We start from the raw sequence: 27,627 nt of genomic DNA on the forward strand, positions 1-27,627 counted from the left end.
TATATAAATATTAAAATAGAATTAAATATTAATGGTATTAAAAATAAACAGTTAAAACCAATTAAAACCTATCAATAGCTAAAATCACAGCACACCCTGACTTGACGTTAAAACCTCCTTCTTTAAAATCCCATCTGCATGAAAAGATTTTTGCCTGCAGCCAGAAGGATAGCACGAAAGGGGCCATTCTAGCATCCTTGGGCAGGGAGTGCCAATTAAAATTGTTAAATCATAATAATTGAAAACAAGGCTAGGCTGAGGTATCTCACTGACAAGTGCTCTTCGATAGTAGAAAATGCTGCTGCCTCTGAGCATGATGGGATCTCTTTCTTTGGAGGTTTTTGAACAAGGCTGAATGGCCATCTGCTGGCACCGCTTTGATTGTGTTTTCTTGTATGGCAGGGCTTGGGCTGGATGACCCTTTGGGTCTCTTCCAACTTTATGGCCTCATATACACTGACCATTTAATGCAGTTTGAAGCGAGCTTCAAACAACAGTGGCCAGACAACATATTCTCATACAAGCACATGAAAGAAAATCCTCAATCCACATGGGTGCTCTGTGGTTTGTGTAATCTGGGCCTCAAACTGGTTCCAGGAGGGTTTACCTTTGCCTTTTTCTAAGGATGAGATAGCGTGACTGCCCAAGATCACCCATGGGTTTGCATGGCCAAGTTGTTTCAAACTCTGTTCTCTAGAGTCCAGCACTCAAACCACTACACCACGATGGTTCACAGCTTAAGAAAACAACACATTTTAACACACACACCCCATGGACCAATTGTATGAATACTTCACTATATATCCATACTACCATTGCACCATATTTGAGGATAAAGTCTTCCAAAACTGCATGGAATTGGTACTTTATGATCTAGGATACCCTTTACACCATTCACTGTAACTTCCAAATCCGCATAAAGATGTCAACTTGTGTTTTCTTCATCTCATCAAAAAATGTATTTTTTCAACAACAAAGAGCATTCATATTTTAGGAGCTGGCCACCAGCCCAATGCTGCTGCAAAGCCTTAAGTGCTGGGAAAACTACATAAGAAAGTAAAAAAGAGCATGTTGCATCAAATGAAAGGCATTTCTAGTCCAGCATTCTGTTCACCAAATAGACTCAGATAGATGCTTCTGGGAAGCCCTCAAACAAAATATGAGAGCAATTCACAGGCATACCACCTCTAATTCTGAATGTACAGTACAACCTGTATTCAGAGGCAATATGTTCCTGGACATTCTTGTAGATACACGAAACTGCAGATAATAGTGTACACTTATATCAAATCTGTACATTATTTTCAATGGGATGAATGAGTGAGATACTGATAAAACAGTGTAGTGTATTGTCAAAGGCTTTCATGGACAGAATCACTGGGCTGTTGTAGGTTTTTTGGGCTGTATGGCCATGTTCTAGAAGCATTCTCTCCTGGCATTTCACCTGCATCTATGGCAGGCATCCACAGAGGTTGTGAGGTCTGTTGGAAACTAGGAAATTTGGGTTTATATATCTGTGGAAAGTCCAGGGTGGGAGAAAGAACTCTTGTCTGCTGGAGCTAGGTGTGAATGTTTCAGCTGGCCAACTTGATTAGCATTTGTTGGCCTGGCAGTTTTTAGGTGTGGCTTGTTACTGCCTGGGGGAATCTTTAGTTGAGAGGTGATTAGCTGTCCCTGATTGTTTCCTCCCTGGAGTTGCCCTGTGTTTGAGTGTTGTTTTACTGTTATAATTTTAGACTTTTTAAAATAGTGGTAGCCAAATTTTGTTCATTTTCATATAGCTCAGATAGTGTATGTAAATGTACATAAGTGTAGCTTATATAGGAAGCTCTATATTGGTTCCACAGGGGGTCACAAGGATGCATAGCTTGCCAACACTTTTATTCTCAAAGACATAAAAAATGTCAATTTACTGCAGTATTTTCTTTTTGTTTCCCTCCCTCCTGTAAAACCAATTTAAACACATTTTTAAACAGATTTTCAAAAACCATATTGTTTTCATGTATTATGTTCATTTTGAGAAGGCGTGTGATACTGTATACTGTCTTACTAGGACTGGTGGTATGATTACACTAATAAAACCACTGAAGTGTGAATTTATCAAGTGCAATCTCAATTATACTTCACATATTTGAGAGGGATGAAATGTTGAGCTACAACAGGGAAGTTTCTTTTGAACCTAATTGTGTTGATAGAATTCAGGTTTCTTTTTAAAACCTTTGTGTGAAATTTGGCTCTGTACAGGAAGGGTAAAGAAAGACAATGCACAAAGAATGACCTTGAAGACATATCTAAAAATAGAGAGCTTGAAGACAACTCATCAAACCTGTACATACCTCAAAACAAATGATTTATTCATCTTGTGAATTTGCTTACAACTAAAGGCACGCACACACCATAGCCATCTATAGGTCTCCAAAACATATGGCCATTCAGTATTTTATGTTTTGGTGAATGTCACTGAAAGATTTAAGAGAGCCCCCATTCTCTCTAACAGCTATTTCACCCCAAGGTTTATTATGCAGTAACAACAACAGCAGCAAAATTCAATAGGCCTGAAGAAAAGAGTAAGTTACACTTTCTGTTGATAATTTTCAGTATAAATATGTTGGAATCTATAAATTTTGTGCCAGTTGAGACTCATTCCAGACACTGAAGTTTGGACACTAAGACCGAAATCCTAGCAAAAGGTGCTGTTCCCAAATCAAGGTGAAATAACAAAATTATTACTTTCTACTGACTTATGACCTTATCATATGGGGCTAGATTTGGTGGCAGGCTCTGATTACATGATGTTGTGACAGCTCTGTGGGTGAAGGAGGGTGGAACCAGCAGCTGACACTGCGCTGGCTATGCAGGAGGCTTTCCGTGTTGCCATTCCTTCAATGAGAGAAGCTGTGCGCTTCATGCTTCCCACTGTGTGAAGAGCTGCCAGAGGAACTCAGCGAAGCAGGGCGTGTGGTGTTGGCTTCACAATGCCCAGTGGCAAACTGGAGTGCTGCTAAGAGCCACCGCTCAAGGTATGATGAGGTGGTTAGAGTAATGGGATAAGGAACCTTTACTCTCTTGCTTCTAGCTGGAAGAAAAGACTGGAGGGTGAACACTGAAATCACAATGACTGGAAGAAAAGAAGGAAGCTAAGTAAATACATAAAGACCTCCCACCCATCCACTCTTGAGTCTTTGAAAGTTGCAGAAACAACCAGTCTAATAACCTTGGAAAATTATATCAAGCTGCTTATTTATTTATTTATTTAAAAGTTTTCTATACCGATCTTCTCACCTCCAAGAGGGACTCAGATCCGGTTCACAACATGTGTTCATATACAAAAATACAAACCACTCAGATGAATGAGAGATTTGCACACAACCCATTCCTCTTGCCTAGAGTTGAACCCATCAAACACTCTTCTCTCCCATATGGACATGATCCATGAAAACAGGGCCTGAGATCTAGTAGCCCTAATTTCAAGTAGTGAATCAAATCGAGTAGCCCCATCTACTCATCATATTCTAAGGATGACTTCTTCTGGCAAAATTAAATTATTGTGTAGCAATGAATTTGTTTTGCAGAATAAGGGTAAAAAATGGCATCCAGGGAACAATATTGTTTAAACTTCCATACCTTCTGGCATTTCATTTATATGAACAATAGAGGAGTAATCAGAACTATTTCTGCCAAATCAGGATGCTGTGTGTTTGCCCTCTAAATCAGTGGTAGTAATTGAAAATGATGGTATGAAAATACTAGAAATAAAAAAATATGGACGGAATGACATATTTAATGTCAAAGCAACAAGGAAGTCCTCAAAAAGTAACAGATTGGGGCCTAATACAAGAGTATGTATCAAAAGAAAAAAAAAAGAAGTAAATAAACAAATAGAAGAAGAAATATAGAATGAAAAAAAAAAATAACCCAAGAGGTAGATTGCAAAGGAGGGGAGAAAATGTGTTAAAGAGAGAACAGAAAGAAAAAGTCGTATCAAAAATGACTGGAAGTCGCAAGCTCTTTTTTCTTTTCTTTTCTTTTCTTTTTCTTTTCTTTTCTTTTTCTTTTCTTTTCTTTTCTTCTTTTTTACTTATATTTACTAACTTCTACTGATGTAATATAAATTAACAATAAAGATTTTTTTAAAAAAAATAAAATAAAATGATGGCCTGGATATGCTCCAGTTGATCTTGAAGGACCTCTGGTCCAATAATACCGTAGAGCCATTCCAAATAATCTAGAAAATTCCTAAAGATGATGCCTTTTGTTGGATATGGATAAATGAAACCATTGATATGGGGGTTGTACATCAATTGAGTTCCCATTTCCAGTGCAGGAGCACCATCATCCTAATTTAATTTCCTGCCTTTCAGACATGGCAGGAGGTATGTTACAATTTGTGGCAGCCCTTGTGAAATCCATTGTCAAAGAAGTGACTGCTGCAGAGCTCTGCATACAATGATACCTTACTGAGAAGGAACAGTATTAGAACTTTATTTTACTAACTGTTGTGATGTAGTTTCTGAAATGCTTGGTCTCTTGTGTTTTCATTATTGATTTTGAAATACACTTAAAAAGGGGAACATGAAGAAAATTGTGATGAAAGTTGAAGAAAATATCTTTTTTTCTTTTTCTAAGGAGCTGGTCTGCTTTTCATACTTTGACTGATCTTGCTCCATCTGTCCTTTAACATTGTCAAGCTATGGGGACTGAAATCAACTGGGAAATAAGGAAACATCTGTCACCCTTCTGATTTACCTCTTCTGTGTTCCCATTCACTGAATGTCCTGGCCTTTTAAGTCTGTTTCACCCTCCCCCCTTCCAAGAATGCCACCATTTCCAGTCTCCTCCTGTGCCTTTAAATAGAACTCAGATAAATAGAAATCAAGTAGGTGCCATTTTCATAAACACAGAGACAAAATGGTGGCTGGTGAACTTGCATCACTCATTCATTCTTGCAGAAATATATCATTATGCATATTTATTTTTCTAAACCCAAAAGACTAAGAAAATTAAACAGGCAGCACAAAGGCAGCCAAAGTGAAGCATTTAAAAAGTGTAAGGCTTATGAAGGTGCAGTCTATACAGTCACAATGCCTGAAAGTAGGAGGGCCAATTTGTTTAGCATACTCCTTATATATGCAGGGCTGGTCACCATGGTTTCAGTTTAAAAAATATGTTCCCTCTAGGTATTTTCTAGGTATTTTCTAGGTCCTCCAGTGTGATTTCTATAGTAGTTGTTTGAGTGTTGGGTTCCAACTATGAAGACAAGGGCTGAATTCCCTGCTCAGTAATGGAAACCCACTGGGTAACCTTGGACAAATCACATACTCCCAGCCCCCCAAAAACCCATGATAGGATCACCCTAGGGTTGAGATAAGTTGGAAACAACTTAATGGCACACAACAGAAACAAGGTGTCGACATATCACTCTGATTCATGTATATGCACAGCTGTTTCACTTCAGTCAAGTCAATACAAACAACATGTGACAATGGCTTCTAAATCTTTTTCAACAGAGAGCACAGTCAGTTACCATCTGTCATTTCTGAAACAGCAGCAATACATGTTTTGGTTTAGTTATGTTACTATAATTCTACCATAATCCTATGTACTGGCTGTTAAAACACCATTAACTCAGCGCCTAAAGAGTGAGGGCTGGTTCAGAAGCTACAATAAGACACGTTTTATTGTGTCAGAAATGAGATGCAGTAAGCCTCATACTGTTGAATTCTCCTCATCTCCAAGCAAATAAAAAAGTGGCATGTTTAATAAATGACAATTAAACATATGTTGTGTTATGACCCCAACAAGATTATCTATGACATATAAAGTGGCCAAGAATGTATGTTGGAAATATGAAATATATGAAGGATTCCCCCCCCCCCCCACCTTTATGTATTGGACTTGTAATAAAGCTGATAAATATTGGAACCAGGTGCAGTGATAGCTTGATTTAAGAGTTTAAGCCATTCTGTGACTGAGTTTGTAACTCAAAACACTCTTATCTCAAAGCAAATTTTCAATTGAAATGCTATTAATTAATTCTGGGGCCCCGTCCCCATTTTTGTTACATGTTTTAAAATAAGAAAATGTACTTTATGAATAACAAATAATGTATAAATACACATTTGCATGGAACAATAAAAAAGAAATACCAGCTTTAAAATGGTAGAAGCACAAAACTGTGGCACGAAAGTGCAAAGTGAGGAGGCAGAAGCACCATTTTCTTCATACTGTACTCATTCCAGCTTCTCTCCCTCTCTTGCTCTCTCTCCCTCTCTTTTTTCATGAAGCTAAACATTCCAGGAATAAAAACCACACAAAATCAACTAACCCAAAGTTCCTCAAAGCGAACAAGAGCAAAGCCGACAGTAATCTCCCAAAGCAGACAAGAGCACAAGGCATGGAGGCTGCTCCCTTGAAGCCCTAAAGCCCCGTGCTCTCATGCTAATGCTTAACTCAAATGCTGTTTGTATGTCAAAGCAGAACTTGGGCTGTGTGACAGCTCTTAGTTCAAAACACTCTTAAGTTGTGATGCTCTTAAGTAGAGGTTTCACTGTACCATTATTGATTCAAGATATTTTAAAAATTAGAATACAGTTGAAGCCAGAGTTATTCTTATTCTGAGTGTTAAATGAACAGATCAACAACTTTAATCCCAGTTTCTTAAAAATTGTCCAAAGAAACTGGGAATAATTTTTAACTTTCATAAAGAAGAAAGAAGGGAAGAGAATACTTGTGGGGTTTGATGACTCAGTATTATAGTTTGACTCTTAGGCAGAAGGTTAATATTGGTTAAGCAGGGTTTTTTTTTAACCAGGGATAAAGGACAGGTGTTGGCATGGTTGTAAACAAAGAAGTGTGTTTAATCACATGATATGGGAATGTGACAGAGTACAGGAGTATTGGAGAGCTATTGAAGGAGAAATTAATAGTATGTTAAATCTTCAAATCATAATAGCTAATAGAAATGTATTACATGTCAGGATACCAGGAGTGTATAATGTGCAAAAGGAAGGAACAGTCGACAAATTAATAGTGTGTGCTCAAATTGTTTTAGTGAGGGGTTGGAAAGATAAAACAAAATGGACTCTGACAAATTGGTAAAACTATATAGTAAATATGCTAAATGTGGAAATAACAAATTGTAAATTGAACAATATTGACAAAATAGAAAATGTTATAATAATTAAGAACATGTGGGATCCAGTTAGGAATTATTTAGAGAATGTATTAAGATGTGGAGTCGAAAAACTGAGACTAAGACTGATATTTCAAATGTAATTTCTGTTGTTTATAGTATAAATTGTATGTCCAGAGTGGAAGGGTGGAAGGTGGGAGTGAGGGAAAAAATAGCAGGAAAAAAGTAGTAATGAGACATGTATGATATTTTTATGATTAAATCTTTTGTTTGGAGGGTGGAAGTCAATTTGTAACTTGTTTTTCTTTGTGGGTGAGGGGTTTCAGGTAGGAATAAATTAGTGTTTGTTGTAGTTTTACTTTAGTTTTGTGCGTGTGTATAATATTATTTTCTATCTACAAAATGAAAATAGATATATGATAAGATTATAAATCTGAGCCAATCTATATAGGGAGATCTGCTCTGTGACATGCCTGGTAGCACAATTATTTTTACACAAAATAAATTTAGTGGCAGCATCACTCATACTGAAAACAAGATGGGGAAGGGTAGTGACTGTAGTATCCAAGAAACAATGTCCCTGGAGAATTCGCAATGCTGCTTAGCAAGAGCATTAATACACAGCTTCAGAGTACAAAGAATTTACTACAGCGAGAGGTTATGGCGACATTTAATTAGAATTGCAAGCATTAAAAGATCCATTTGCATAGCAGGCTCTTCCTGAAGTAGCTTAGCCTCGGCTTATAATTCCAAAAGGCAGGGGAAATTTATTTTTATTCTCTCTCTCAGAGGTCCGAGGCAAATATTAGTTCCACAGTATGACAAGCATTGAATGTGTAGATAACTTGGTGCCAAGGCAGAGTGAACCATAAAAGAAGAAAGTGCCTGAAGCAAAGTACAACGTAATCTTCAGCATCGAATGTTAAAAGATAAGTGTCACTAGCTGAGTGGATTCAGGAAATCCGAGCCTCTATTCTTTCTTTCTGCAGCTTTCCCCCTCCCCCTGCCAAAATCTTTATTTTTAATTCTGCTTCAAATGTTTTGTTTTCAGTCTGCCATTAAACCATATATTTACTCCTTCCTTTTTTCACAGCTGCCTTGCTGGATCAATCCAAAAGTTGACCTTGCCCAGGAACCAGTTTCTCACAGTGACCAACCAGATGTTTGATGGAAAGCCAAAACTGGCTCCTTGGCTGGCACATAAAAAGGAATATGACCTCATGTGAGTACCTATACAATTCAGTGAATCCTTATGATGAAATGATTGTATAAGTATCCATATGAGGTTGAATTCCTTTTAAATGTCCTCGTCAAGGAACCACTCACTGGCTATTGAAATTTGCTATTGGTTAGATTTCCCCAAATTGCAGAAGGTATTAGTTTGCTGTATCCTTCTTGCCACCTGATTATGATTCTATGCCATTAATTTAGAGAATGAAATGTTAATAATATGATCCAACTTGAGGAAGAGCAGAAAATGGAACCTTGTTTCACCTCCAGTCCTGACAAAGTGGCTCATCCATGAAGGACTCTTCACAGCAAGATGTGATCAGTGGATGGCTGCTCACCCAGATTGATTCCTCGGGGAATCTTCAGAGCTAGGTGTTTGGGGCTTGGCCAGCTTCAGAGAGCAAGGCTTTTCAGAGAGATGGAAGCTCTTGAGGTTGGTAGGGGAAAAACACGGTTCACTGCTCCCAGCACTCTGCCACCAGAGGCTGGAACCATATGCTCTTAAAAACATAACAAGAGCTGGAATAGACTGGATTAAGGACCTATCTAGTCTAGCAATTTGTTCTCATGGTAGATAACCAGTTGTCCATGGGAACACCACAAGCAGGACACAAGTGCTCCGTCTCTGAATCCTTTCATGGTTGTCATTCTTTTGCCCCTGTAGAAGGCCCTTTCTCATGCAACAAAGGCCCCATCAACACTGGCCATTTAATACAGTTTGGAGCTAGCTTCAAATTGCAGCAGCCAAATAAATTCTCACAAAAGAATGTGAAAGGAAATCCTTAATGTGCATCAGTGATCTGAGGCTTATTTAATCACAATTTGGGCCTTCGACTGGTTCCAGGATATCCTATGTAATCATCTGCAAGGCAAAGGCAGGTACTGGTTCAATACTGGTTTGAAATTACATTAAATAGTTTGTGCATGTGGGACCACAGAGAGACCTTGTAAAGTAGAGTCCTTAATATCGTAAGGACAATAGCATAATTAGCAGAATAAGTTTGCAGACAATCACATTCTGATTCAACACATCAGAATGTGATCGTCCTGCTAAGTATTGAAAGTGCTATAGCTTGCTGGAATTTTGTGGGTATCTGGACTGGCCTCATGGAGATAGAAAGCTAGTCAAGATAGTTTTTTGGCCAGATCCAGCAAGACTCTTTTTACAATCTCAGGCTCCTTCTACACTGCCAAACAGATGATCTTGGATCAGATCCTGGGATATAGGGGCAATGTGGAGGGGGCCTCAGAGTCACATTTGCAGGAAGAGTACATAAGTTGAGAGGCAGGCATGTAGCCGGGGGGGGGGGGGGGGGCTTGAGGGGCTTCAGCCCCCCCCCCCCCCAAATTCTCATGGTGGTTTGCAAAAAGGCCTTACTGGTGCATTATTTAAACTGTTATCTTTATTCATATCATGATCTGATCACCATACTCAATATATGCCATATGCATGGGGGTATTGGGGTAACGATACAAAAGGTTTGCTAGGCTAGACCCTCTTTCACTCAGACTTAGCCCCCCCCCCAAAACTCAGCCCCCCTGAAACCCCCCTGAACATTTTTTACCCCCACCCTCACCCCCAAAACGAAATCCTGGCTACGGGCCTGTTGAAAGGTGTTCTGGATCCAAAGGCAAAGGGCCTGGTTGCCTTCTTACAGGCATGAACTGCCATTTTAGTTGTATGACGGAAACACATCATAATTTAAGGATTTTCTCTGCAGAAAGAGAGTAAGAACTGCATTCCCTCAACTAATATAAATTATATGAGAGCAAGCACAGGCAACTTAATTTTTATAAGGCTACAGTGATAGCAACTACAGAGTGTCCCTTAAAATGTATACATCCTTACTATCTTATGTTTCTTGAATTTTTTTGCATTTTTAAAAATATTTTTCCTTCCCTACCACCCCAAGGGTACAGATGCCAATTTAAAGACTCCAATGGTTGAGAAGTGCCATAAAATTGCAAGAGAAACTTCTCTGTGTTTCAACAATGTCAGCAATTCATTGTTATGTAGGAACAAGAATTTGAACAGCTTACATAAAATTGTAATTTATGATGGAATGTGTAAATAATTTATTATTAAATACAAATGCATTTACTTAGCCTTCAATTAATCACCATAGCTACTATTAGCTGTTAAAAGTTCATACATTCTTTGTATACATTTTGGAAAAAAGTAAGCAACAGTTTTTGTTACAGGATTTCAATTATTTTATTGATGCATAATTCATATACCTGAATGTCCATTTGTAGCATTTTCTATTAAAAATCTACAAAATAGCTTGTTAAAACATAAATAAGAGTACTATGAGGACAAAAGGTTTGCAGCCATCAAAATAAAGGAAATAAAGTTATCTGTAAAAAAAAAAAGAATTAAAATAAATCAGTAAACCTCTAACAACATTCAAAGAAACACCATCAAACTAATCTAAGCTACAGACCCAACATATTTTGATTGTTAGACACTATCTCATTTTTCACACCAGACAGACCAGACAATTTAGATGCCATATTATCATTAAAAGCACTGTATGTGTGGCTGAAGTCCAGATACAGTTAACCCCCAAGGGAGAACATGGGTTTCTTATGTAGAGTCCTAACTACATCAGAAAAGGTTGATAGAAAAAGACAATAAGCTTCAAATGTTAACAAGCAAGTCTTTTACCTGCACTAGGTTCCAAAAACCTTTCCTCCATAAAAACCCCAATCCTAGGAGCACAATTATATTTCAAGAAGGACTTTGAAGCAAGAAGAATACAGCCTTAAATTACATTATTGCATGCTTTTCCCCATTTTGTCCTGTTCTCGATTTATATTTTTTTCCTTGTTGTATCTTGACCAGTCTTAAATTATTCATTCATTGCTTTGCATTTTATGGGAAGCAGTATTAATAAATCATTAACAGAATCAAGATGGATGAAAACTAATAATTGGGGTCCAAGTTAGAAGCTGTATTACACAGAGAACAGAGTTCAAAATTGCAAGAAATATACGCTGGGTGCTAAGATTTGGTTTTAGTTCACATTTTGTGTGTCTTGAGGATATGCTATTCCCTATTACATATACAAAACGACTTATAGTACTTCTACATAAAATTACAATTTTATGTAAGCTGTTCAAATTCTTGTTCCTACACAACAATGAATTGCTGACATTGTTGAAACACAGAGAAGTTTCTCTTGCAATTTTATGGCACTTCTCAACCATTGGAGTCTTTAAATTGGCATCTGTACCCTTGGGGTGGTAGGGAAGGAAAAAATATTTTTAAAAATGCAAAAAAAAATCAAGAATCATAAGATAGTAAGGATGTATACATTTTAAGGGACACTCTGTAGTTGCTATCACTGTATCATGGAGTTCTCCAAGGGATGATGACAACTGAGTGTTGGGGAGAGAAGGAAGCATATTTCAGTGGTAGAATAGAGGATGGGAATTACATCTTAAAATTACCTCATTCTGTGGTTCAAAATTCATAGTCAATTTGTACAGTAGTTCATTATATCACTCTTTACTTTTTAGAGTTTTTTTTGGGGGGGGGGATCTTAATTTTTTAAAAATTATTGCCCTGATACTTTTTGACACAAAAGGTGACAAGAAAAGGAAAAGCATAAATGTTATGAAGAGCACTAATATTACTACTTCTGCTATTTAGCAATATATAATGACTTATTACAAAAACTGGAGGCTAAACCAAATGTCTTTTACCATGTCATGCTCAATGATTTGATTTTTTGTTGTGCCACAAAAAGCCTACTGCACCAAACCTGACTTTTCATGGTGCATAGTTGATTTATTTACCATAAAAACCGGGGTAATAGACGACTTTTTAAACCTTTAAAATCCTTTGAAAACTTGGGGGTCGTCTTGTCTTCCGGACATATTAGATGACGAATGGCAGTGGAGCCGAGGCAGCGGAGGAGAACATCCGCCCGCAGCGGCCTGCCCTCCGACCTCCTTCCTCACGCTGCCTCTTTCCTCACTGGGCCCAGCTGGGGCCCAACGGAGCGTCTGGCACCTTTCCCTCCTCTGTCCTCGCCCCGCAGATGCCTTCCTCGGCGGTGGAGGTGCACACGGGATGGGAGAGGAGGGAAAGATGCACCCTGCGCTGTCTTCTGCAGCTGGTGCACACCTTTCCCTCCTCTCTCATCCCGTGTGCGCCTGCCGAGGAAGGCATCTGCGGGGCGAGGACGGAGGAGGGAGACCTGCGCTGGTGAGCGCGCTCACCCCTGCTGCTTCCGGAGAGGCTTCCAGCATGTCTACAGGCTCCTGCAGCAGCGCGGCGTGGGCCAGACGCTCCGTTGGGCCCCAGCTGGGCCCAGTGAGGAAAGAGGCAGCATGAGGAAGGAGGCCGGAGGGCCGCCTTCCTCACGCTTCCTCTCTCCTTCCTGGACCCAATTGAGGCCAATGGAGCGTCTGGCCCTTCGCCTGCCCCGCTCTCTCGCCGATAGCGAGGGTGCAAGGTAGGCGAGGAGGCCTCTGCGCGAGGCCTGCCGTTGTGTAAGCCCTCCTCGCCCGCCCCGCTCTCTCGCCAATGGCCATCGGCGAGAGAACGAGGCAGGCAAGGAGAGCTTCCGCGATGCCAGGCCTCGCGCGGAGGCCTCCTGGCCTGCTTTGCACCGTCGCCATCGGCGAGAGAGCGAGGCAGGCCAGGCCTCCGCGCGACGCCTGCCGTCCCAGAAGCCCCTTGTCGCCCGCCTCGCGCTCTCGCCAATGGCCCCCGCGCGAGGTGAATGGGGAAAGCAACAGCGTGAGAGGAGACTGAAGGGAAGAGAAGAGGTTGCAAGGCAAGCGAAGGAACAGGGACCCAGATAACCCAGTCCCCTTCCACACAGCTGAATGAAATCCCACATTGTCTGCTTTGAACTGGATTATCTTTGTCCACACAGCCAGATAATCCACTTCAGTGTGTATTTTATGCAGCTGTATGGAAGGGGACCCAGAGAACCCAGGCCCCTTCCACACAGCTGAATGAAATCCCACATTATCTGCTTTGAACTGGATTATCTGAGGCCACACTGCCAGATAATCCACTTCAATGTGTATTTTATGCAGCTGTATGGAAGGGGCCTCAGATAACCCAGTCCCCTTCCACACAACTCAAGTTTGGTCCAATTTAATTGTGGTTGAATTTCAGAATGCTCTTTGATGGCTGGGGAACTAAACACCCCAAGTCCCAAATGCCAAGGTCTATTTTCCCAAAATCTCTCCAGTGTTTTCTGTTGGTCGTGAGAGTCCTGCAGGCCAAGTTTGGTCCAATTTAATTGTTGGAGTTCAGAATGCTCTTTGATGGCTGGGGAACTATACATCCCAACAACTCCCAAACGCCAAGGTCTATTTCCCCCAAACTCCACCAGTCTTCAGATTTGGGCATACTGAGTATTTGTGCCAAGTTCTGTCCAGATCCATAGTAATTTGGGTTCACAGTGCTCTCTGGATGTAGGTGAACTACCTCTCCCATAATTCACTATCAATTCCTCCCAACCCCCTCCAGTATTTTCTATTGGTCATTAGGGTTCTGTGTGCCAAGTTTGGTCCTGGTCTGTATTTCGGGGGGGGGGGGGGGTGTCTCAGTGGTCTCTGGAAGTCAGAGCTGCATCGATTGAAGGTACTTCACATCCCATCATCCGTTGCCCACACTCCCCCAAACATATTATTTTTGTGATTAATCACTATGCTTTAATTATGTTCAATTTGTAACAATGAAAATACATCCTTCATATCAGACATTTACATTACATTTCATAACAGTAGCAAAATTACTGTTATGAAGTAGCAACGAAAATGTGGTTGGGGGTCACAACAACATGAGGAACTTTATTTAAGGGTCATGGCATTAGAAAGGTTGAGAACCACTGGCCTAAAGGATATCTTCCAACTTTTATTAGTATTAATGTTATTGTTGTTGTTATTGAGGCTGGGTGGCCATCTGTCAGGGCTGCTTTGAGTGTGCTTTCCCTGTATGAAGGCAGAATGAAGGGGGTTGGACTAGATGGCCTTTAGAGCTCCCTTCCAACGCCATTATTAATATTAATAAGACTAGATAGCCATTTGTCGAGAGTGCTTTGATTGTGCTTTCCCCGCAAGAAGGCAGAATGAAGGGGGTTGGACTAAATGGCCTTTAGAGGTCCCTCCCAACTTTAGGATTCTGTGAAAGGAATCTTTGTCGAACATGAGCCAGTAGTATGATGCTGCAGCTAAAAAGGCCAATGCTGTTTTAGGCTGTGTCAATAGGAGAAGCCTGAGAAAAGGAAAAAGGGAACTGATATGACACTTTACCTTGGCTGGTTTTTATAATTGCTTTAAATGAGAATTATTTCATGCAACAGTTTATTTTAACTTATTGCCAGCATGATGTAAAGGTCCCAGAGTATAAATGAAATTCAAGGGAGAAAGAGCAACTGTAATGTACAATGTAAGGTACAATGTCCCTCTCATGGGAACCTGCATGTCATAAGCATTTGAATTAAAATTACCATCTTGAATTCAAATCTGATTTTTTTTATTTAGTGTGCATTGGAAGAGGGGTGGTCTTATACGGCGAGTATATCCCAAACTCTATATTTTAACTGAAAAAATTGGGGGTCGTCTTATACGCCCAGTCGTCTTATATGCCGGAATATACGGTATATTGCAATTCTATACCGGCACTAGATCTGCCTTTTATATGTTTCACAGTTGATTTATTTATAGCACAATCTATATCTGCTCACTCAGAAGTTCAGTGAGGAGCTCAATAGGGTCTGTTAAGTGTGTATGGGTTTGCAACTTTACAGGAGTTTAATTTATTTTACAACCAAGCCTCAATCAATAAATATTAGGTTAGGAATAGCACTTGTGAAAATGCTGAATAGATAGAAGTTGAGCTCATTTCATGGCTCATTTCTAAGATGGACAACCATAAGAACTACTGACTTCACTTCAGACAAAACTGTGGAGGTTTCCAGGAAGAAATGTGTATTTATTGAATGAGTATACCATGGTAAATGGAGTGAAAGTTAGATAATGTGCAATCATCCGAAAAGCAGGTATAGATGTGGAGTGTAACAGCAGATCTGGGATTCACAAAAAGATTGGTTTCTTTGAACAAGTGACTAACAATAAAAAATTATGACTGATAATAAAAAGTACTCTTTCTAATGAACCACTCTTTTGCCTTAAAATAAGATGGTAGGCACTAAATGACACTAAAGCTAAAATGCCTTTATTAGTATCCTTCCTATTCTTTCTTTCCTCCAGCAAGCACAAGGTAGAACACATTGTTGTCTTCCCCACAACTATCTTCCAAAGAAACCTGTGAGATCAATCAGATTGAAAGAGAAAATGAGAAGTTCGAGGTCACTCAAATTCAACTACAGTCAGTCCCCAAGTTACAAACAACTCATAGTTAAGAATGGGGTCGAGACAAAAGGAAGTGGTAAATAGGAAGCAGGATATAAATCCAATCTGTGAAATTATATAAACCAGATATGTAAATGTATAACAAGTGAGTTGTAGATCTGTCAATCTGCACTACCTATATTGATAAATACATTGATATACTGACCTATGAATTATATATTCTAGCACAGTTACAGTTCTCCAAATGTCGATGCCCTGCAACTCGATGCACTGCAATTAGGCCTAGCCAGCATACCAAATAGTAGGGAAATATGGCAGTTGCAGTTTAGCAACAACTGGATGGCTACAGTTTGCTTTCCCTGTGGCTGTCTCTAATTTAACTCTGAGAGTTGCCAGTGGACATTAAATAGAAATACAGATGAGCCAGACTATTCGTACTACCAAATGATAGCAGTTTGACACCACATTAATTCTCATGGCTCAATGCTATGGAATTCTGGGATTTGTTGTTTTACCCTTCTTTGTCAGAGAGCTCCTGTGCCACAACAAACTACAAATCCCATGATTCCACAGGATGGAGCCATGACAATTAAACAGTGTCAAATTGCTATGATTTGGCAGTGTGGATGTTGCACAATCCCTTAAATTCCAGATTTTAAAATTTCTGTGTCTTAGGCCCCTTCTACACTGCCATATAAAATCCAGATTATTGGCTTATACAGTGTGTACTCATATAAACCAGTTCAAAGCAGATACTGTGGATTATCTACTTGGATAATCTGTATTATATGGTAGTGTAGAAGGAAGCTTAGTATGTAGGGATTCAGTACAAAATGGGTCAGTTTGTCAGTTTCACTTTCTCCCACATTTGATTATTTTTAAAAACTCAGTTATTTTTCAGTCCATTCATGAAGAGAATTGCAGTTTTTGCTAAATTCAGATGAACTGAAACTCTTTCACATACTTACCAATGTGTTTTATTAACAATATCATAGTGCCAGTATCTTGAGTTCAGCTAGCTATATTATAAATTAATTTAACTGGATGTGATTAAAAACAAACACCTGAACCTGATTAAAGTCAAAACTTAAAAATATAAAAATTGGATCTGGCTTTATTAAAGCAAGGAAATTAAGCAAATCAGTTATACCTTGAGACACAGGTTTCACTCCCATATGTGAATCCTGGATTACCACTAAACAATCTACTGGTTAACATTTGCCAACCTTCCTTTGGAAGCATTAAATAACACGTTCAAGAAAGCAAACATGAAAGTTATAATTATGTTAGTTCAACTTCCACCTCAGATAAACTGGTAGTTTCCAACCACTCTAGACAGTGGCATAATTAGAATTTCAGACATCTCTTACCAATGTGTTTTATTAACAATATCATAGTGCCAGTATCTTGAGTTCAGCTAGCTATATTATAAGTTAATTTAATTGCTTAGTAATTGGTCCTAATCTGCTACATTTGTTGTTTTGAAAGTGGATTTTCTTATGGATTTTTAACTATTTACAAGAAATTTTTTAAAGTATTGGGTGATGTTTACAATACATAGAATTGAAAACTGGACACTCGGCATGGATCCATTTTGGAACTGCTTATCTTTTTATAAAATAGGTAAAGCTTGGATAAATTAAAGTGAGATAGGAGATCACTGTTTTAAAATGCCTCTTTGTAGTATTGCTGTTTTCTATTCAGAAATGGCTTTAACTATTTCATATGACAATTTCCAACTGCAGTTAGACCTTGTTTGATTGTATGTGAGTGTTTGCAATTTTCATGTGTCATGCAATGAACATCATTGAGTAAAATGGTTTGAAAGTGAACTTAGTCATAGAAGACAATAACTTTTTGCATTATTTTGCACTTTAGAACTATCTCAGCACGAAATCACTTTTATCGAAGCACTTTAGACCCCTGCCAGAATCCACCCCAGTATTAAATGGTCCATAATTCCAGGTCAAGGGGCTACAACTATTGCACTTTATGCTCTAAACTCTGGGTTCCCACACCTGCACTTTGGAATTAACCATATATACTGTTAACGTCAGCATATTATTTTATGTCAATGTTTCCTTTACTCCTGCTGCTATTGATATCCCTCCAACCTCTAGCACAAGTGCACTTTATAACAACCTTAGCACAAGTGCACTTTACAGCGTCTGCCATACTGGAAGGAATAGGCAGCACTAAGGGGTGGGAATACTGGGACCCAGTGACAAATAACCATAACTACAAGCATGTGTCTAGTACTGAGATAGCAACTACTGGAAATGGAGGGAGCATCCCCGGGGAGGGTGGGGCTACCGGTGGGGGGGCTGCCACAGAGGTGGTGACTGGCAGAGGGAGATACGGGAAAGGGAGAGTAAAACATTCATTTTGGCCCTAAATTCATAACAACAATTTGGCAACCCCTAAAAATGTTAGAAATCAAAGACCAAAGCAAATCCGGCCCAAAATTTTCAATAGGACATTGGCAACTCCAAAAATCAATGCTACGATTCGGCCCGAAATGAACAATAATGGATTGGCAACTCCAAAATGTTCTCCTGACAAAATACAACTGAGGTGCCAGGATGGTGGCCCCTCCAGGCTAAAGGTGGTGCTGCTCAATGCCAGGTCGGTAAACGGAAAAATTTCCATTATTCAAGATCTAATCCAAGAAGAACAGGCTGACCTGGCTTGTATAACGGAAACCTGGTTGGACGAGGGGGGAGGGGTTAATCTCTCCCAACTCTGTCCACCAGGTTACTCTGTTCAGCACCAACCAAGGCTTGGAGGGCGGGGAGGCGGAGTCGCAGTGGTCTATAAGGATTTTATCCCTCTGATCAGGTGTCCCATTCCACAATCATCTTCCTTTGAATGTGCTGGCTTCAGGATAGGTGACCGGGAAAGGATAGGGATTCTGTTAGTGTCCCGACCACCCCGCTGCACTACAGTCTCCCTACCTGAGCTAGCGAGAGTGGTCTCGGACATGGCGTTGAGCTTCCAACGGCTCCTGGTCTTGGGAGATTTCAACGTCCATACCGAGGCCCCTCTTTCTGGTGCGGCTCAGGACTTCATGGCCGCCATGGCAACCATGGGCCTGTCCCAACTAATATCTGGTCCCACCCATAGTGCCGGGCACACTTTAGATTTGGTTTTTGTCCAGGGATGGGATGAGGGTGACGGGATGGAGGAGCCGACCATCGCCCCATTGCCATGGACCGATCACCACCTGATCAGATTTAGACTAACTGGGCCTCCTAACCTCCGCAGGGGTGGTGGACCCATTAGAATGGTCTGCCCCAGGAGACTTATGGATCCAAATGGACTCCTGACGGCTCTTGGGGATCTTTCCACCTCCTTGGCTAGTGATACTGTCGATGCTCTGGTCTCTCGTTGGAATAATGAGTTGACCAGGGCAATTGACACTATCGCTCCGGAACGCCCCCTCTCGAGCTAAACCAGCCTCTTGGTTCACCGAGGAGCTGGCAGCGATGAAGCGAAAGAAGAGGAGGTTAGAGTGCGTGTGGCACCAGAATCCCACCTGAATGCCTTTTTAAGGTCCTACAGTGTGGCAATAGCGGCAGCTCAGAAAACATTCATCACAGCCAATATTGCATCTGCGAAGAATCGTCCGGCGGAGCTTTTCCGAGTTGTCAGGGGCCTGTTAAATCCGCCAAAAAGCGAGGCCTCGGACAACTCGGTGGCTCGCTGTGAAGCATTTGCTCGATTCTTCGCGGATAAAATTGAGCGGATTCGGTCGGGTTTTGATGTCATGTTAACGGCAGTCTCTGGGGATGTAACGAGAGCATCTGCTTGTCCAGTTTTATTGGATTCTTTTCAATTGGTTCAGCTTGAGGATGTGGACAGGATCCTTGGAGAGGTGCGACCCACCACATGCATCCTAGACCCCTGCCCATCCTGGCTGATCAAGGAAGCCAGAGGGGGTTTGGCGGAGTGGGTGAAGGTGATGGTTAATGCCTCCTTACAGGAAGGAAAATTTCCAGCAAGCTTAAAACAAGCTATTATAAAACCGCTGTTGAAGAAACCATCACTGGATCCCACTCAATTCGACAACTATCGGCCATTTTCCAATCTTCCCTACTTGGGCAAAGTCATGGAACATGTGGTGGCAACACAACTCCAGGGGTTTCTGGTAGACACTGATTATCTGGATCCGGCACAGTCTGGCTTTAGGCTGGGACATGGAACTGAGACAGCCTTGGTCGCCTTGGTAGATGATCTTCGCAGGGAACTGGACAGGGGGAGTGTGTCCCTGTTAGTTCTGCTGGACCTCTCAGCGGCTTTCGATACCGTCGATCACGGTATCCTTCTGGGTCGCCTCATGGACATGGGGCTCGGGGGCACTGCTTTGCAGTGGCTCCGATCCTTCCTTGAGGGACGGACCCAGAAGGTGTTACTGGGTGACACCTGTTCGACCCCACAACCGTTGTTGTGTGGAGTCCCACAGGGTTCAATTTTGTCCCCAATGTTATTTAACATCTACATGAAGCCGTTGGGAGAGATCATTCGGAGTTTCGGAATGAGATGTTATCTCTACGCAGATGATGTCCAAATCTGTCACTCCTTTCCACCTGTCACCAAGGAGGCTGTCCAGACCTTGAACCGGTGTCTCGCTGCTTTATCGGACTGGACGAGAGCTAACAAACTGAAATTGAATCCAGACAAGACAGAGGTCCTACTGGTCAGTCGTAAGGCCGAACAGGGTATAGGGTTACAGCCTGTGTTAGACGGGGTTACACTCCCCCTGAAGACGCAGATTCGCAGCTTGGGAGTGATCCTGGACTCATCGCTGAGCCTGGAACCCCAGGTCTCAGCGGTGGCCGGGAGAGCTTTCGCACAATTAAAACTTGTGCGCCAGCTGCGCCCGTACCTTGGGAAGTCAGATCTGGCCACGGTGGTCCACGCTCTTGTCACATCCCGGTTGGATTACTGCAACGCACTCTACGTGGGGTTGCCTTTGAAGACTGCTCGGAAACTACAACTAGTCCAGCGAGAAGCAGCCAGATTGCTCATCGGAGCACACCACCCCCCTGTTACGTCAGCTCCACTGGCTGCCGATCCAATTCCGAGCACAATTCAAAGTGCTGGTTTTAACCTACAAAACCCTATACGGTTCCGGCCCAGTGTATTTGTCCGAACGGATCTCCCTCTACATCCCATCTCGAAATTTAAGATCGTCCGGGGAGGCCCTACTCTCGACTCCGCCACTATCACAAGTGAGATTGGCGGGGACGAGGAGCAGGGCCTTCTCAGTGGTGGCCCCTCACCTGTGGAACTCACTCCCCGGGGAGATTAGATCAGCGACCTCCCTTCTGACGTTCAGGAAAAAACTGAAGACCTGGATATGGGACCAAGCTTTTGGACATGCTGGCAGCTAAAGGAAGATCTGACGACAAACATGGACGAATGGAATGGAATGGATGTACGGAACTCTGAACACTGAGCATGAGATTGTTTTGCTATTTTATTATGTACTAATGTTTTAACTTGTTAACTGTCTAAATTGTTGTAGGTATTGTTTGTTTATTGATTCAGGCATCGAATTGTGCCGTTCTTTGTAAGCCGCCCTGAGTCCCCCCTTGGGGGTGAGAAGGGCGGGGTATAAGTAATTGAAATAAATAATAAATAAATAAATACGAGGAAAGGTTTTTAGACATAATTTATTCTATGGGGTGTGAGTACTCCATTCAGTAAACACAACATCTACATAAATATTGCATAAGTCAGTTGATGTTTAAGTTCACATGTCAATTTAAGGTGATTATTTGAAGGCTATGATATTTAAGAGTTCAGGAGACACTCTTGGCAGATTGGCAATTACTTCATTCACATTATTTATTTATTTATTTATTTATTTATTATTTACTATATTTATATCCTGCTCTTCTCACCCTGAAGGGGACTCGGAGCGGCTTACATAGTTTGGCATAATTCAATGCTGCAATTCAACAATATACAAACAATACAATTAGTAAACAATAAAACATATAAATATCATAAACCTCAGCTGGCTCTGCCCACATTCCTCTCAAAGTGGAGTAGAAGCACTGAAAGGCACTTCCGTCACCACCATGGGGAGGAAAGTGTATTTTGGGTAGCTCCAATGGAGCTACCTGCTCTTTCCTCTCCCTTTCCCCATATGATGGGGGAAAGGGTGGCGGGACAACACGTGTTGCCTCACATTGCCGTTCTTTCTCCCATCTCATGGGGACAGGGTGCCAACACACCCTGGCCCATCCCCACTGTATGATGGTGGAAGGAGGGAGGGCACATGGGGTACCATGAGCCATCCTGCGTGCCTTCCCATTCACCAGTGACTGCTGGTGAAACAGCACAGCCAAAAAAGGCTGTGTGAAGAGGTCCTAGGAGATACTGCAGCAGTTTGCTTTTTCCCTGAGACAGAGGGGAAATGTGGAAGGAGAGAAACTGTGACATTTAAAAATAGCTAAAAAGTGGGATGACAGGATTACCTGAAAATATGCCTGCCAAACCTGGACAGATGGAAGGTAAAGTGTCAAAGCAGCTACTTTGTTCAAAGGTAGGGTTGGCTCTGTTAGCAGCAAATATTTCATGCTCTTTGCTTTATATATTATGTATCCTTTCTTATTCCTATTTCAATGTCATATTTGTTTTACAATTATTCTCTCCATTATTTCAAACAGTTTATTAATTCTATTAATTCTATTTAAAAAACTCAACAGTTAGAATCTTTCCCTATAAAGAAGAGTTCAGTCCATCAGTAATAAAAACAATTGTCCAAAGTCAAACAGCTGTGATATCTGAGAAAACTAAGTCACTAACTTTACCTGTTTGCTAGAACTGTGGGAAATGTAGGGATATAATAGGAAATATTCTTTCAAGATAGGTGTTAATGAACCATAACTGCCTTCAAATAAATATGTCTGTGAATTCTGAAAATAATCATTTGTGCTGTCTAAAGAAGTAGGTTCAAATGTCACCTTCTTAAATTTCTCCTTAGTCACGTGGCCCTTAATTAAACTGTGCACTGAAAGATTTCAGTATATATTGAAGGATTTAAATACAATTTCATTTGATTGCCCTAAAATACAACCTGTACTCGTGTCATAAGGTTACTGTTTGAACTGAATATGGCAAAACAGAATGGTTTATAATTGGCAAGGGGGTCAGGCAAGGTTGCTCTTTATCACCTTATCTGTGTAACCTGCATGTTGAAAATATAATTTGGGAAAAAGTATTGTATCCAGAGGAAAGAGGCATAAAAACTGGAGGAAGGAACATCAACAATTTAAGGTATGCCAATGACACCATATTATTAGCAGAAAATAACAAAGACCTAGAAAGATGATTGAAAAAAACCCAAGGCATAAAGTGAAGAGGCAAGTTTTCAGTTGAACGTTATGAAAAGAAACATAATGACCACAAATAATTTACATAACTTTAAAGTAGATAATGAATAGGAACATCAACAATTTGAAAGACAAATCTTGTCCTCACATTTTACTACTGTTTGTATCTAAAACTATAATGACCTATTTTATATTGCTCTTATCCTTATTGCTGCTATATGGTTTATGCACTTTACTCACACTAGCCCTATCCTCTAAAATGTTGAACCAGTTCACCCACCTGTGACGAGACACTGAATGTGTTATTGGCTGTTGTTCTGATGCCTATTTTATAGATTATTATAATGTTGTTTTTATCTTTTTATTTTGTTTTATACTGTTGCTTGTATTTTAAATTTGTTATGTTTTAATTGTGTTAATCGGGCTTTGCCCCATGTAAGCCGCCCGAGTCCCTTTGGGGAGATGGAGGTGGGGTATAATAATAATAATAATAATAATAATAATAATAATAATAATTATTATTATTATTATAGTTCAAGATTTCCCATACCTTGGTTCAAACATTAATCAACTAAGAAATCAGAAGTAGACCAGGACTTTGAAGGGCGTCAATGAAGGAAACGGACAAAATCCTGAAGAATACAAATATATTGAACACTGAACTTAGAATGATCCATCTCATCATATTCCCCATCTCTAAGAAGGATACGACAGTTTAAAAAAAGTTGATGAGAAGAAAACACATTTGAGATGTGGTTCTGTGGATAACATGGATTGCTAGAAGGACAAATAAGTGGGCCCTATAACAAATCAGTCCTAACTCTCCCTAAAATCAAAGACGAGAGGCTGTAGCATTTTGGCGATATTATGAGAGCCTTGACTCATAGGAAAAGAGGAAGACTGCATTACATTTGAACAGATTCAATCAAGGAAGACAGAGGCTCAAGTTGGCAAGACCTGAGCAAGGCTGTTGATTACAGGATAACTTGGAAGTCTTTCATCCATAGGATCACCATATACTGGTGTTGACTTGAAGGCAATTAACAACAACAATTTAGAAATATGACACAACAAAACAGCCCTCTTCTTTAGGATCGCTGAGAGGAAGTTTTTAGCTTCATTAATGCCTCACCTCCCAGCAATTCCTGTGCAGGAATCCTTGTTTCTCTACTGTGGTTAGCTATCATAAGGTAAAAAGGCAAAGGTTCCTAAGGTAAAGAGGAAAGACTTCTTTTAAAAATATATTTTTGATTATTTTATCATAGTTTGATAAAGACTTTTATTTATATGAAGTCTACCTCAGATATGTTCCTGGGCATTATTTCTGTATCAGAAAATTTAATACCAAAGGCAAAAATAACACAGAAAAATATAAGTTAAGGTTACCACACTGCCAAAAACAAACAAACAAAACCTTCAGATATTCTATTCAAAGCTATGGTACAGCTGAGATGCCAGGACGGCGTTCCCTCTAGGTTAAGAGTGGTGCTGTTTAATGCTAGGTCAGTGAATGGAAAAACATCTACCATCCAAGATCTAATTCGTGAAGAACAAGCTGACCTGGCCTGTATAACAGAGACCTGGTTGGATGAGATGGGAGGGGTTAACCTCTCTCAGCTCTGTCCACCAGGTTACTCTGTGCAATGGATCGTAAGTACACTGTTTAATTTTTATTTCAATGTTCATGGTTTTAATTGCTATTTTTGCTATTGTATTTTATGAAGCGGCATTGAATTGTTGCCAATTGTAAGCCGACCTGAGTCCCCCTAGGGGTTGAGAAGGGCAGGGTAAAAATGTTCGAAATAAATAAATAAAGTTATTAACATAACCAGTCAGGTCAGTATTGGTAAACAAAAATATTTTCTTATATTTCCATTTTTGTGTCAAACATATAGATCTATATGTGACCCTGGTATGTGTGGCACATTGGGGAAAAATAATAATTGCCAGTCCCTCACATCTGATAGCTTGAGAAGCACTCTCCTGGTATGACCCTAGAAATAGCAGCATGGAGAGTGTACATGGGAAGTGTACAGTAAAGGGAATTCAGGTGGGCAGCAGCAGAAATCCAGGTATTTGTGATAGTTCACAACGAACATTTCTGCAGTCCTTCTAAAGTCAACAAGTTTGTCCATACACACTTCAGATGATGTAGCTATATGACTAGATAAACAAACACATATCCTCTTGAGTACTGTTCCATTACCTGGGTGGACTCCAAAAGGGGGTCTAGACAGAGGAGGATAATTCATTTTATGGGAGGGGGGAGAGATGAAGGAGGAAAAACATTTTCCCCATTTTCACTGGTTATTCTCCCTCCTTTCCCCATATCATGAATAATGGTTGTTTCAGCTATGGTGAAATGGGTGGAGGGAATAACAGGAAAACAGGGGAAAATGGTTTAACTCCTTCAACTCTCCCCCTCCCATAAAATGAATTATCCTCCTCTGTCTAGGCCCTCTTTTGGAGTCCACCATTCGAGCAGTCTCTTTGCATTTGCTCAGATGAAGGGAACAAATAATATTTTGCTAAACTATCTGCTAAACATAGCACCTTTGCAACATAGAAATTTGGGGAAGCAAATGCCAATGCCTAAAGCCTACACGTGTCAAAGCATACTGGAGTGAGCAGTGAAAAAGTAAATGCCTCAGCTGGCCATTAGCTGCTCTTCCTGGGCATTATTTCCAGAATAGATCAACATGCCAGACAGACACAATGTAAGGAAACTAAATGGATGGCAAATAAATTCGGAAAGCCGATTGTTTTCCTATGGCAAGCAACTCCTGCATGCTAGTAGAGCTACAGGGTTCAGGGAACAGCTTCTTCAAAGTCAGAGATCATGAGACTCAATATCTGATTGTTGCTCCACCAACCATTTAATGCAGTTTGAAACTAGTTTAAACTGTGATGGTCAGACAAACTTCCACAAAAACATGCAAAAGAAAGCAATTAATGCCCTGTGGTTTATGCAATCACCATCGAGGCCTCAAATTGGCTCCAGGATTTCCAATGTAATAATCTGTACAGTGAAACTATTTTCTTTAATACCAGTTTCAAGCCGCATTAAATGCTCTTGTAGATGAGCTTTCCTTTCCATTTGAACCGCAAGGACATTTTCCTTTGCACTTATCATTCACTCAACAGTGTTACCTCCAAAAGGCAGGGATATGTTAAATTTCCTAGTGTTTCTCTTTCAGTTTTTGGGTGGTCTACACTGCTTGGTAAGCAACCATAAGAAAGACATGCAGTACTTTTCAGAGAATATTTGATTCTCTTGCCACATTCATAGACATTTCTATTCTCTCTTCCCCTTTCCTCTCCCTTCTACCAGGTGTCAGCTGGAACAAGCATCTCAAAATCAAGAAAGCCTCTTAATTCTCAGTATCTGACTGCAATATTCCTTTGGGATCATGGTCCTAATTGGCCTCTTCAGACATCTCAAGGCTGGCTGAGGTCTCTGCAGCTAATCTTCCAGGTCAGCTTTGACTTCTTGCAGGCACTGATCAAATATGGCTCCTCTCCAGATTTGCAGCTTCCAGACTCTCCTTCATGGTTGCTTGAGTTTTTCCTAAAAACTACAGCTGCAATGCTCTGATTGTCAGGAGTACTCTTATTCACTCAATCTTGACTCTTTCACCAGCTTTCAAGGCTCAGTTTCTCTCTGAGAAAGCTGTAAATCCCAGTCCTGACATTACTGGGAAGTTTCCCCCACTTCTCCAAGCAGTGAAGCATCTAGGATCACTATGGTGCTTAATTTGCTTGGGATGAAAGCAAGCACTAGAGGCTGGCGGCATCATGTCATTGTAATATCAGAGTTACACATTTTTTAAAAAAGCATGAGGAATCAGGAGACAAAACCACTGCTGCCACCAGGGCAACATGGGAGGGCTCCCGTGTTGTCATTGGAATCCATAGGAGGGACCCGTGTGCTCCAGGCGTGCTCATGTTCCCTCCCATCTGATCGCCCTCAGCTGGAGCTGGGTAATGCAGGGCGTGGGGGGCTGGGTTACTCACGCCCCTCTACAAAGCGAAGCACCTCGGCAGCTGTGTGACAAGGTCAGAAGCCTGCTCTTCAAAGTTGCAGTCCAGTGCTTAATTACTATACTACATTTGCACACAATATATTTTCTTTGGCAGGAACAAGAACACTGGAAGCCTCCACTGTTAGACTTCCATTTCCTGAGCATTGTTAGTATCTCAAATAGTAGGATGAGATGGGGAAGGCCACAGCACAGTATTCTATGATAAATGAAACAATTTTGACTGAGGATGTGAAAAAATGATCCCAGCTCCCAAGTTTTATGCATGGAAGGCAATCAGGTTTCCATTAGAACTTCTTTAGAAACCATCTTGAACCACCTCACAAATAAGTCAGTGCCATGTAGCAGAGCAGTGAAGCTGCAGAAACAGGGGCCAGGTTTCTCTGTTAGGCCCATTCTACACTGCCCTATATCCCAGGATCTGATCCCAGATTATCTTTTTTTGAACTGAATTATATGAGCCTACACTACCTGATAATGTGGGATAAACAAATGACCTAGAATCAGATCATGGGATAAAGGGCAGTGTAGAAGGGACCTT

The 27,627-nt window shown here is 40.7% G+C and overlaps 1 protein-coding gene and 1 long non-coding RNA gene across 2 annotated transcripts in view; one reads left to right on the forward strand and one right to left on the reverse strand.

The window, feature by feature from the left end:
• LOC137096052 (uncharacterized) overlaps positions 1 to 27,627 on the forward strand; it is a 124,575-nt gene that overhangs the window by 94,098 nt on the left and 2,850 nt on the right. Inside the window, exon 2 of the long non-coding RNA XR_010909185.1 lies at positions 26,378 to 26,521. This is a non-coding gene — a long non-coding RNA (uncharacterized lncRNA). The remainder of the gene's footprint in view (positions 1 to 26,377; positions 26,522 to 27,627) is intronic.
• The window catches only part of JAKMIP2 (janus kinase and microtubule interacting protein 2), a 128,687-nt gene that overhangs the window by 82,909 nt on the left and 18,151 nt on the right, over positions 1 to 27,627 (reverse strand). The window lies entirely within an intron of this gene.

This window comes from Anolis sagrei, chromosome 2 (genome assembly GCF_037176765.1).
Source record: "Anolis sagrei isolate rAnoSag1 chromosome 2, rAnoSag1.mat, whole genome shotgun sequence".
Taxonomy (NCBI): Eukaryota; Metazoa; Chordata; class Lepidosauria; order Squamata; family Dactyloidae; genus Anolis; species Anolis sagrei.